We start from the raw sequence: 12704 nt of genomic DNA on the forward strand, positions 1-12704 counted from the left end.
GTGTTTGATGCGTTTCTGCAGTGCTTTTTGTAGTGCATTTTGCACATGCATTTTTGCCGTGTTTTTGATGCATTTTGCTTTTTTTTTTTTTTTCAACTTGTTGCTGGCCAGCATAAAAACGCATTAAAAACAAACTACATTATTTTCTGCAGTGTCTCCATTGAAGTCTATAGAACTAAAAACGCAATGTTTTCAATTTAAAAAAGTCCCTGACCCTTTCCATAAAACACACCGTGAAAAAGCGGAGATGTGAACCTGTCCCATAGGAAATCATGTTAAATGGACTGCAAAACGCAGTGGAAAATGCACAGGTTTGAACCTAAACTCAAACAGGCTAAATATTATAAACTGATTTGGGTTATTTTTACCAAAGAAATGTAGCAGAATACATTTTGGCCTAAATACATGATGAAAGATTATTTATTTGCTAAATTTTATAACAAAAACAAAGGAAAGCACTTCCCCCCACACACAATTTTCTGTCTTTTTTTGCATTTATTTAGTAAAAAAAAAATAAAAAAAAAACAGCTGTGATCAAATAACACCAAAAGAAATCTCTATTTTTGTGAAAAATTATAAAAATTTAATTTGGGTACATTGTTGCTTGAATAATTGTCATGCAAAGTGTGACAGCGCTGAAAGCTGAAAATTAGCCTGGCCAGCAAGGGGGTGAAAGTTTCCTCCTCCTACAAGAAAAACATAAGAAGCATTAAAATGCATCAAAAACACATTTGAGGCTCCGTTCACACCAATGCGTTTTTTTATTGCTATTTGCAGAAACGCACTACAGTCCATTGAACATGGTTTCCTATAGAACATGTTCACATCTGTGCTTTTTTGAGCTGCTGCGTTTTTGGAAAGAGTCGGGGACTTTTTTTTTTTTAAGCAAAAAGCAACATTTTTGCTACAATAGATTTCAATGGAGAATCTGCTGAAATGCATGGTAGTGCGTTTTTACCGCGTTTTGCATTTTTATTCTGCCCAGCAACAAAAAAAAAAAATCCACTTTAACAATAAAAAAAAAAAAAAAAAAAAAAGATGAACAAAATGAAAAACGTGGTAAAAACGCATCAAAGACACAAAATGAACTGCAAAAGTCACTGCAAAATGGACAAAAAGCAAACTGCATAAGAGTGAATGGAGCCTTAACATTAAATTCGAAAGTGTAACAAAAAAAACAAAAAATGCATGAGAAGCAACGCACAGATGTGAACCTAGCCTAAAATAAATTTAGCATGTGCATGTATGATACATTTTGTGTAAGTATAAAATATTTGAGGTATTTATCATCTCTTAGACCAGTGGTTCTCAACCTTCCTAATGCCGCAACCCTTTAATACAGTTCCTCATGTTGTGGTGACCCCCAACCATAAAATTATTTTCGTTGCTACTTCATAACTGTACTTTTGGAGTGGGAAGAATAGTGCCACATCATTGGTGTCAGTGAGAGGAATAGTGCCCCATCATTGGTGTCAGTGAGAGGAATAGTGCCCCATCATTGGTGTCAGTGAGAGGAATAGTGTCCCATCGTTGGTATCAGTGGGAGGAATAGTGCCACATCATTGGTGTCAGTGAGAGGAATAGTGCCACATCGTTGGTATCAGTGGGAGGAATAGTGTCCCATCATTGGTGTCAGTGTGGGAGGAATAGTGCCCCATCATTGGTGTCAGTGTGGGAGGAATAGTGCCCCATCATTGGTATCAGTGGGAGGAATAGTGCCCCATCATTGGTGTCAGTGTGGGAGGAATAGTGCCCCATCATTGATACTAGTGTGGGGGGGAATTGTGCCCCATCATTGGTGTCAGTGGGGGGGATAGTGCCCCATCGTTGGTGTCAGTGGGGGGAGGAATAGTTCCCCATCGTTGGTGTCAGTGGGGGGGGGGAATAGTGCCCCATCATTGGTGTCAGTGGGAGGAATAGTGCCCCATCATTGATATTAATGACACCAATGATGGGGCACTATTCCTCCCACTGACACCAATGATACTTACCTTGCTGACTCCTGCTCCAGCCTGGGCTCGCTCCCTCCCTCTCCCATCTACAGCCAGCATACCTGGCTGCAGCAGCACCATCTGCACGCTATAGATGCTTACCTGTCAGCTGTCTTCCTTCTCTGGCCGCTCGATCTTCTTTGCTCTTCGCACTGCTGCTTGGCTCCTCCTCTCCAAGCTCCACCTCCTCGCCGGTGATTGGCCGCCTGTGTGCCTCTCCTGAGCTACAGTTTCGGCGGCCAATCACTGGCAAGGAGGCAGAGCTGTTGAGTGATCCCGGGGATGTGGCCAGATGACAGGGGCAGCATGTCATCCCGCGCACACATCGCGGTCCAGGGAAATGTGGACGTATCTGCATGTGGGCAGACCCGCCTGGAGACTGATAGAGGAGCGGTGTCTCGGTTCCTAAGACCATCGGAAATATGTGTTTTCCGATGGTCTTAGGAGACCCCTGTGAAAGGGTTGTTCGACCCCCAAAGGGGACACGAACCACAGGTTGAGAACCGCTGTTTTAGAGAGATCACACTACTTCTCCATGACAATGCCTTCATATGATTTTCTCACCAAGAATTTAGAGCCATCTTTGTTCTGAGATCATCCAAGGTCATTTACTTCCTGGACTTGGATAGCAGAACAGAGATGAAAACATAAAAACCCAGGTGCCTATGCAGCTCTTGTGTTCACAAACACCTGACACAGATCAGCCCCTGTTCTAGCCTCTCAGCTTGTGACTTGCTGCAAAGTTACCATGTTGCAGTCTGATCACTGAGGGAGGTTAGACTGAGGAAATGCCCCTCCTGTCTGCAGCAGACTGATAGCATCATCTCGGCTTAGGCAACACCACTGGAATGGATCTCCAGGACAAATTTATAATGATAAAAATGCTGATTTTGTCTTTTAAAATGATACTGTTGCTGTATATGGGGGCATATCAGAGCGTTATTCATGCAGATTTGTAATTTACTGAAAGGTCCACTTTAAGTTAGCCAACAGAGGGTATCACTTAAATTCAAAACTTTCTGCAGACTTCTAAAATAAAGTCTGGTGGGAAAAGGTGGCCATCCACAAAGGCTTGCAGTCATGCATGATGGCGTGTTATGGAAATGTGATCACCTCTCGTGTAACACGGTATTTACTCTCAACAGCAAGACACGCATAAAAACTTCAATTCTACTCTCTAAACAAAATATTATAACAACACGCCTTTGAAGCATTTTATCCGAGGAATATTCTTCCATGCTCTCCGAGAAAAGGTCTGGATTTTTCTTCAATGCCTCTTTAATGTAACCAAATGTTACAATAACATGCGAGTCTGTCTCTGCTTTACCTATCCTGGATGATTGAGCCCGCTCTCCCATTGCTGGTGATTGGGGTCACTGCCACTACAGACTTGTGCATTGTACTTGGAGGCTGTGTTGTATGATTTATGTTGTTTCCTGGATCCGAGTGCTTAGGAACAGACGTTTCATGATTGAGGATGTGTGAAATGGTTAAACAAATCTACGCCTGGAAGCTTGACTACAATATTAAACAGCACGACTACTGAAATTCTCACTACGCTAAGTACTACGCTAAGTACATCTTACATAGAGGGCAACTTAGATAAACTGCCTAAGGAAAATAGGAATTTTTAGTTCTTAGCTGGCTCTGGCTAGCATTTGAGCAAAATGTAATGCAGCTACAAGAAATATAGCTCAGGGCAGGGCCGGTGTTACAGGGTGTAACTGCTACTGCAGCCCTTCTCAAACATGGCTCCATGGCAGGGGCGGACTGACCATTTGGAAACTCGGGCACTGCCCGAGGGCCCGGGGTCAGTAGGGGACCCCATGAGATGCCCCTGGTACCTTTTTCATAGGCTTTTTTGAGTTTGGGCAAGGACACAGGGGCCCCATGATCCCCTATTGCCCAGGGGCCCCATGAGTTGTCAGTCCGCCCCAGCTCCATGGAACCATTGGGTTCCCCCAGAGGTTGCCAGGGGTTGTCTGAGCAATTAATGCCACTCAGATAAACTACCAATGACATCAATAATCTTTTCTGGTACCTCTAAGAAAGGTATTTTTTCCACTGACCACCAACATATTGGGACATTCTTCACACTGACTTCCAATGTAAGGGATATTCTTCCTACTGACCTCCAATGTAAGGGATATTCTTCCTACTGACCTCCAATGTATGGGATATTCTTCCTACTGACCTCCAATGTAAGGGATATTCTTCCTACTGACCTCCAATGTATGGGATATTCTTCCTACTGACCTCCAATGTAGAGGATATTCTTCCTACTGACCTCCAATGTAGGGGACATTCTTCCCACTGACCACCAAGGTAAGGAACATTCTTCCCATCGACCACCAATGTATGGGCATTTTCATCACACTGACTTCCAACGTAAGGGACATTCTTCCCACTGAACTCCAACCTAACTGACTTCCTACTGACCACCAATGTAAGACGCTGACTTCCAATGTAAGGAACATTCTTCCCATTAACTGCCAATGTAAAGGACATTCTTTCCTCTGACCTCCAATGTAAGGGACGTTCTTTCCAATGACCACCAATGTAAGGGACGTTCTTCCCTCTGATTTCCAATGTAGGGGACATTCTTCCCACTGACCACCAATATAATGGCCATTCTTCCCAATGACCCATATTGTAAGGGACATTCTTCCCACTGACCACCAATGTAAGGTACATTCTTCCCACTGACCACCAATGTAAGGGACGTTCTTCCCACTGACCACCAATGTAAGGGACATTCTTCCCACTGACCACCAATGTAAGGGACATTCTTCCCACTGACTACCAATATAATGGACATTCTTCCTACTGATCACCAATGTAAGGGACGTTCTTCCCTTTGACTTCCAATGTAGGGGGCATTCTTCCCTTTGACTTTCAATGTGAGGGACATTCTTTCCACTGACCACCAAGGTAAGGAACATTCTTCACACTTTCCACCAATGTAAGGGACATTCTTCCCATCGACCACCAATGTATAGGCATATTCATCACACTGACTTCCAACGTAAGGGATATTCTTCCCACTGAATGAAAATGTAAGGGACATTCTTCCCACTGATCTCCAACATTCTTCCCACTGATCTCCAACCTAATTGACTTCCTACTGACCACAAATGTAAGACGCTGACTTCCAATGTAAGGGACATTCTTCCCATTAACTGACAATGTAAAGGATGTTCTTCCCACTGACCACCAATGTAAGAGATGTTCTTCCCACTGACTACCAATATAATGGACATTCTTCCTACTGATCACCAATGTAAGGGACGTTCTTCCCTTTGACTTCCAATGTAGGGGGCATTCTTCCCTTTGACTTCCAATGTGAGGGATATTCTTCCCACTGACCTCCAATGAAGAGGCATTCATCCCACTGACAACCAATGTAAGGGGGAATGTCTGCACTGACCATCAATGTAAGGAGGAGCTTTTCCACTGATCTCATTGAAATTGAGGGAGCAGTACAATTTTCAATGTTGATGCTTACAATCAGAAGAAGAAAATTAACACTTCTCCCCCTTATTGAAGCATATAACAGGCAAGGAATACCAGCATATATTGCCTTTCAGACAGGTTCCATTTAAAGCTGATACATACACAGAGGAAGTATATATTGGAAGAGACCAGTATTCCTTTGTATGCAGTTCTAGCACACAGCACAGACTCATCTGGAAAGGTTTCTTGTGCTGCTTTCCTTCTCCCAGTCCAAGTTCTGCTGTAAAGAGGTTTGTAAACACTGATACCAAATCAAAATGTATATACCTATACTGCTGGAATAAAAATGGAATGATGTTTTAACCACTTCCCACTGACCTAGTACCTAGGCACAGTAACAAGCCAGTACTGGAGAGCTCCTGTTGTGTACTGGCGGCCACATGATTGGAATGCCCACCTCCGCCTCCTGGCATTTAGATCCTGTTAAAGGGGCAGAAGGCGTCAGCGGGAAGGGGTTAATGAATTGACTCTATGAATGATAGTTTAAAGCTGAACTCTAAGCAGAAATAAAAGACATGAATTCATGTAGCTCTGTAATCACATCATTAAATGTATTTTTAAATGAAACCGAGTGCCTGAATTTGACCTGGTATCAGCCTCTTGCAAACCCCAGTACAGCAGAGCTTAGAGTGCGAGAAGGAGAAGCAGTACAAGGAGCCAATCAGTTGTGCTGACAAGAAGCACACTGATAGGAGGAGAGAGCAGAGTAACAGAGGTCCCATCACTATGCTGCTTCACCTTTCACTGACCCATCACAGGCTGGGGGAAAGTCCAGGATGACCTGGGCTCAGAGGTAGTGGGTTGAATGATGCTGGTCATCAGATTAGGGACATCTAGTGACAGAAAAAAAGTACTGCAGCGTACATCTCTGGATTAAAGGTGAAAAATGCTGCAAAAAAAAATGGTTTTGTATTTTATAATTTAAATCAGCTATTCAATTTTTTACCTAGTTATTTTGTCTGGAACTCTGTTTTAAATGACTAGGTACAGTGTCCTTCCTGGGCGGCAGACAGATGAATATTCCTCACTGAAGGATATTTTTCTCCACATATTTTCCCTCAGTAGTAAACTTTGGACCTCTCAGAACCGCTGCAGGAGGAAGGGGTTTGAAGCCTAATTAAAGCACACAGCCAGGAGATAACCTATTTGGGAAAATTTTGTGTAATAAATGGAATTACAGGCATGAGGCCAGCTCCACCGGATGTCATTTACAGCAAAGGAAAAAGATACTATTGTATTACGCTGAGCTCAAAATGAGCAATAATTTCAGAATAGTAATTGGCAATGAGGGCCACTGCCAAAGAAAACAAAGATTTCCTTTACAAGTGTCCAGCATGAGGACGAATATAAAGACCACATTGAAGAAAGATCATTACAGGTTTCGTTCCCCGTTCAGAGGTTCCTTTTTATTTAATTGACAAAATTAAAAGGAAAATGTCAAATGGCTGAGATCTGCGGGATGATGGAAGAACGGAGATTAGTGGCAGAAGGTTAAGGAAGTCCTGCAAGAACGTCTTCCTAGGAAGGAGTGGAGCGGGGCCGGTATGCTGAGGGTAGAATAACAAGATGGAATGAGCTTACCTATTGTTTGAATATACAAGCAGGGCTGGGCAAATGGATAGACAGGCAAGGCGTTTTCTTTTGGCACAAATGGGAATGTGTTTGTGAGTTAGTTCTGTTGTAATAAGCATGCTGCGCTTCCTGCAGCTGTGTTTTCCCAGGCTTGTGCTCCAAGAAAACAGTTAAACACACAATTGACATATGTGAACTCTCCCAAATGATTAGTAAATGTGTTCAGCCAGTCTTGTGATCCAGGAAATCCTGCCACGTAGCACACCAAGTATTGGACCTCCCTGCAGCCTACACTGCACTTAAGCAATACAGCCTGGTCTAAGACCCACCCCAGAGCAGCAGCACATTGATGAGGTCATCACTCTCCTCCTGTGAGCAGCTTGACTGTGTTAGACTAGGAGTCTCTTCTGTCCCCTGAAGACGTTCCTTAGCAATGAAATGCCTTGTACGGAGCTTATTCATGACATTATCCCACATACCGATCCCAATGCGGTAGTGTTGATGTTTGCCTGTCTCTTCTATAATATAGTGAGTGCCCTGTACTGTATAAATGAACACTTCTATATTAACAGTGCCAAACAATTAGTAAATGTGTTCAGCCAGTCTTGTGATCCAGGAAATCCTGTCACGTAGCACAGCCAAGTAGTGGACCTCCCTGCAGCCTACACTGCACTTAAGCAATACAGCCTGGTCTAAGACCCACCCCAGAGCAGCAGAACATTGATGAGGTCATCACTCTCCTCCTGTGAGCAGCTTGACTGTGTTAGACCAGAAGTCTCTCATGTTCCCTGAAGACATTCCATGGCAATGAAATGCCTTGTACGGAGCTTATTCATGACATTATCCCACATACCGATCCCAATGCAGTAGTGTTGATGTTTGCTTGTCTCTTCTATAATATAGTGAGTGCCCTGTACTGTATAAATGAACACTTCTATATCAACTGTGCCAAACAATTAGTAAATGTGTTCAGCCAGTCTTGTGATCCAGGAAATCCTGCCTCATAGCAGAGCCAAGTAGTGGACCTCCCTGCAGCCTACACTGCAGTGAATATGGCCCAGTCTAGGACCCACCCCTGAGCAGCAGCAGATTGATGATGTCATCACTCTCCTCCTGTGAGCATCTTGATTATGATAGACCAGCCTTTCTCAACCTTTTAAATAAGGAGGAACCTTTGAAGGAAGTCCAGTCTCAGGGAACCCCTGCTACTAGATCTACAGATCACTGTACATTAATGTGATGGTCAGTGGGAAGAATCCTTCGCTTACAAACAGCTAAAAAGATCACTAGTGTTAGTGGTTACTTATCTGAAAGGTAGAAATAGCTCAAGGAACCCCTACCAACCTGTGGAGGAACCGGTTGGCTTTTTGCTAAGCTACCTGGGATGCTGGACAATTCCTTACACAGTCCTGTCTTGACCCTTGTTTCTTTTGATCATTGAACCTCCTTCTCCTCCCATGAACTTCCATGCCTTCCTGTTTGCCAGATTATTGTGTTTTTTTCAGTGAATATTTTGCTCGTTACTCTTACTGCCAACTGTATCTTTACTACCACTTGTTACTGACCTGCCTTGTTCCTCGACTATGCTTCTGCTTAATCCCAGCCTGTAACCACTTGTTACCAACCTTTGGCTTGTTTACGGAGTATGCTTCTGCTTAATCATGCATTCTATGCATGAAAGTTAGAAAACCTTCTGTGTGCAGCAGTCCCCCCAAAAATACTTACCTAAGCCCCATGGTGTGTACAAGAGCCTCGGCTCTCCGGAGACTCTTCCTCTTTATTGACTGATACAGCATCAAGAGCCATTTGCTCATGCTGCAGTCAGTCACAGCCAGCAGCCAATGAGGAGAGAGATGGGGCGGGACCAAACCACGGCTCTGTGTGTGTGAATGGACACACAGAGCAGTGGCTCGGGAATGAGCCTTCTTGAGTGTCTCCATAGCAAGTTGCTTGCTGTGGGGGGCGCTTGGCAGGAGGGAGAGGCAGGTGCAGGTAGAAGAACAGGTAAGTATAACATGTCTGTTATTTTTAAAAAAATGCCTTTAATATCACTTTAAGCTGCAGATGGTGGCAAGTCAACAGGCAAGCATACTGTCTGTATAGACAGGGTCTAAGCAGGTATGGTAATGTATATGTAGCGCCCATCTAGTTAGGGGGAGCTAGATAGTATTTTAGATAGAGGCTGAGTAGAAGCCTGGGATAAGTCAGCCAGGTTAACTTAGGTCACGGCTGAGGGCTCTGCAGGTCAGCTCCCAGATACTTAAATAATCAAAAATGTCGCGCTCCAAAATTCATAAATAATATATAAAAAGATAACTTAAGTGCTATATCACAATTTCAACCTTTTTGGTTTTCAACTTATTTGTGCTGTGTGCCAAATATATTATATATTCAAATTAGTAATCCTTTCAATATGAATATTTCATTCAATAAAAAGCATGCACATCAATCATCTGTGTCATCTAGTCAAAGAATTTGTGAAAAAATAAATAAATAAAATTATATAAACAATGCATAAGTCTCTGTTTTGAAAATACATATGGTGACAGTCCTAAAATAAAACAGTGGTGTGATCCGCAGTGTTATTCAGAAACTTCTGTGTATCCTTAAAGTGTTTGTTCTATGCGCTCACCTCCTTATAAGCCTAATAATTAGGCGTACTTCGCTTTTTGTTCACAATTGGAACCGAATTTTGATCTCTTGGTGCATCATATCATGGATGGTGGATATCCCTTATGGGCTTCTTAATCCTCCTCTCCTCTTGTGCCTGTATCCCTGCAGGGATCTCTCCCTCCTTAAACTCGAATTTTCTCCTCCCTCTCCCCAATTGTATCCTCGATTCTCAGCGTTTATATGGAAAAAAAAGGGAATATAGTGCCTTATCCTTTAAAATACCCTTCATTTTGTGCCCAATATTGCACTCACATTTGTTAAAATCAATCATCACTTTTTAAAATCACAATATCTTTCTTGTGTGCGCAGCACACATCCTATACTTGGACATAGCTGTGACGTCAGAGCCCCTCCCCTACGCGTTACGCCACAGGTCCACGTGGCTTCATCAGGGGATTGCGATTGGACGTTCACTTCACCCATATTGATTTATATAAAGAAGTGAACATCCAATCACATCCCCCTGATGAAGCCACTTGGTGTGCCAGACTCCTACATCCCCTTTTGTGGTTCCACCTGCCAGGCAGTACCTTAGTGCAGCCCCTGCAGGAATAGAGCAGTGACATAGCAGCCATTGGGTGGAACCACAGTGCGCAGTAGGGGACAAAGATGTAGCACCACCCCCGAAGGAGCCGTTGATAAAGACAGGTTCTCTGTTCTTTGCCACTCACTACACGGGCCTCTACCCTATTGACACATATGGTTTTGCTTCCTCTTTGAATGGAATATTGAGTGCACAGCAATTTTCTCAGCACTCTGTATTCCACTGTTACAAAGAGACACAAGAACCATTAAAGCAGTAAATGTATTGAGTATTAGTTGGCAAAGTGATTGTCAGACAAATACAATCCAATTCAATGACTATTACCCAAGTCAGCACTCTGTGTGAGCAATGGAAGTGACAGAAGCAGTAAATTAAACAACATGTAGGTAACCAGTTGATACAGTAGCTCAGATCAGCATTTAGCAACACCACCCTGAATACACATTAGGCAAGGGAACAGAACTTCATGGCCTGCATAAGCTGGAAGCGGCTTGCCTAAGCCTAGACTGGGGTAGTCTTTAGAATGGATCTCTGCCGGCTAATGTTGGGGCCCTGTAGGTGACTGTTGGGGCACTGATAATGAAGATTGTATCCTGCAGGAAGTAAAAGCGATAGTATTGTTCTCCTTTCACTGTACTGTGCCAACACTCACTAACCCGTAGAATGCTTGGCAAACTGTATTATAATTGTGCCCTAAGATGGCAGTCCATGAGGTGTCTGATTAGACAGGAGGGAGAGGAAAGTAGTCAAGGTTCTGCTCTCAGCAGTATATCAGATGTTAAGTGCAGGTGGGCCGATGGCCCGCTCACCAACTCTTCAGGAAACACTGTAGTCTTGTGGTGAAAGGGGGCCCCCTTGCAGGTAGACTCCGAGGTAGTGCAAACTTTCTTGATAGTTCAGCAATCTGGAGACTCAGCAGGTCTCTAATCTGCAGGCAGAATAGTGGATGTGATGAATGTAACCACACCAACCAGTGGATTGAACGCTCTGGACCCATAAAATTTCGACCGCCACACAGGTCTGTTCACTCCAAACAGGTCTGAACTGCTTGATTCGTGGGACCGAGAGAGTGGGCTTTTCCAGGGCACAGAACACTGTATAAATGGTTCCTCCTGCTGCACAGGCTATAGGGATTTGTAGTTAAGAGTAACTGTAGTCCTATGACATGGCCATCGCCATGGACTACATCTCCCAGCACCCCAAACGCTTGGTATCAAAGTCTATAGGCTTGAAGCGGCCTGGGTCTCCCCCTACTGGCAGGAGGAGAATGTTGTAACAACTTAACATTCTAAGGCTCCATGTACACTGCAGCTGATAAACTCACATTTAGGAGCTTTTCTGAGTTTTTTTCAGCAGCCCCTGAACTCTCCCTAATGTTTTCCTATGTGTCCATGTACACATCGTCATTTACAGGCAGTTGAGTTACAGTCGTTTTTTTGAACGCACCAAACTTGCGTTCAGGAGTAGATTTTATCAGCATTTCAAACGCCAAACGCTTGTAAACGCGGCTAACCATATTTATAAGTGTTTTGAAATTTTTTTTAACTCTTCCATTTCCAGATGCTGTCCAGAGCCTTTTTTCATCATGAAAAATGCATGCAAAGCGTTTTCCCGGTACTCAAATGGACCCGGTACACCATACTTTGAGGTTTCGCATGAGGTTTAGACACTGCTGCAATAATTTCTGCACAGAAATGAGCTGGAACACATCCAACACCACAAAAAAAAACAAAAAAAAAAAACGGCTAATCTCAACAAATACTACTCTCTATGCTTCTGCTCTCTCTATTTCTCTCAAAATGTCTGAAATATTAATTTTTTACTGTTTTTTAGTGCATTCTGGGCATTTTGGAAGGTCTCCTGAGGTTATCTTTAAAATGGAAATGCTCAGAAACGCGGTATGCAAACGTGGCTAAACAGTAGTTTTTAACCTACGTTTTCCAGCAGTCAGTTTCCATCATTCAGAAGTGTCCCGTGTACATGGAGCCTAAGGCGGGAGAGAAGCCAGATGCATTCCCAGGAACGGTACTGTATGACACCAGGCTTCACTGGTGTCTGGCACTCCTGAAACGTTGTCAGATGTTGAAGATACTTCAGTTAGCGTAGCTTGTGAAGACCGGACTCACTGACAGGACAGGCAAATATTACATCTCTACTTTTATGGGGTGATTTTATTATTATTAATATACAGGATTTTTATAGTGACAACAGTTTGTGTGCACTTTATAATATATACAGGGAGTCAATACAGTCACAATACAAATTAAGACAAGAGGGTTAGGAGCAGGGGCGGACTGAAAACTCACGGGGCCCCCGGGCAATAGAGGATCATGGGGCCCGTGTCCTTGCCCAAACTCAAAAAAACCTATGAAAAAGGTACCAGGGGCATCTCATGGGGCCCCCTACTGACC

The 12704-nt window shown here is 43.5% G+C and overlaps 1 long non-coding RNA gene across 1 annotated transcript; it reads right to left on the minus strand.

Moving 5' to 3' along the window:
• Nucleotides 1–560: 560 nt before the first annotated feature.
• Nucleotides 561–12435, minus strand: LOC149438299 (uncharacterized). Its single transcript, XR_016307929.1, has 2 exons — nt 12229–12435; nt 561–686 (listed from the first exon to the last, which is right to left on the minus strand). It is a non-coding gene; the product is annotated as an uncharacterized LOC149438299 (long non-coding RNA).
• Between the last annotated feature and the right edge of the window lie 269 nt (nt 12436–12704).

The sequence above is a fragment of the Staurois parvus genome, unplaced genomic scaffold, assembly GCF_062004578.1.
Source record: "Staurois parvus isolate SC_StPar_1 unplaced genomic scaffold, SC_StPar_1.0 ptg001195l, whole genome shotgun sequence".
NCBI classification, from domain to species: Eukaryota; Metazoa; Chordata; class Amphibia; order Anura; family Ranidae; genus Staurois; species Staurois parvus.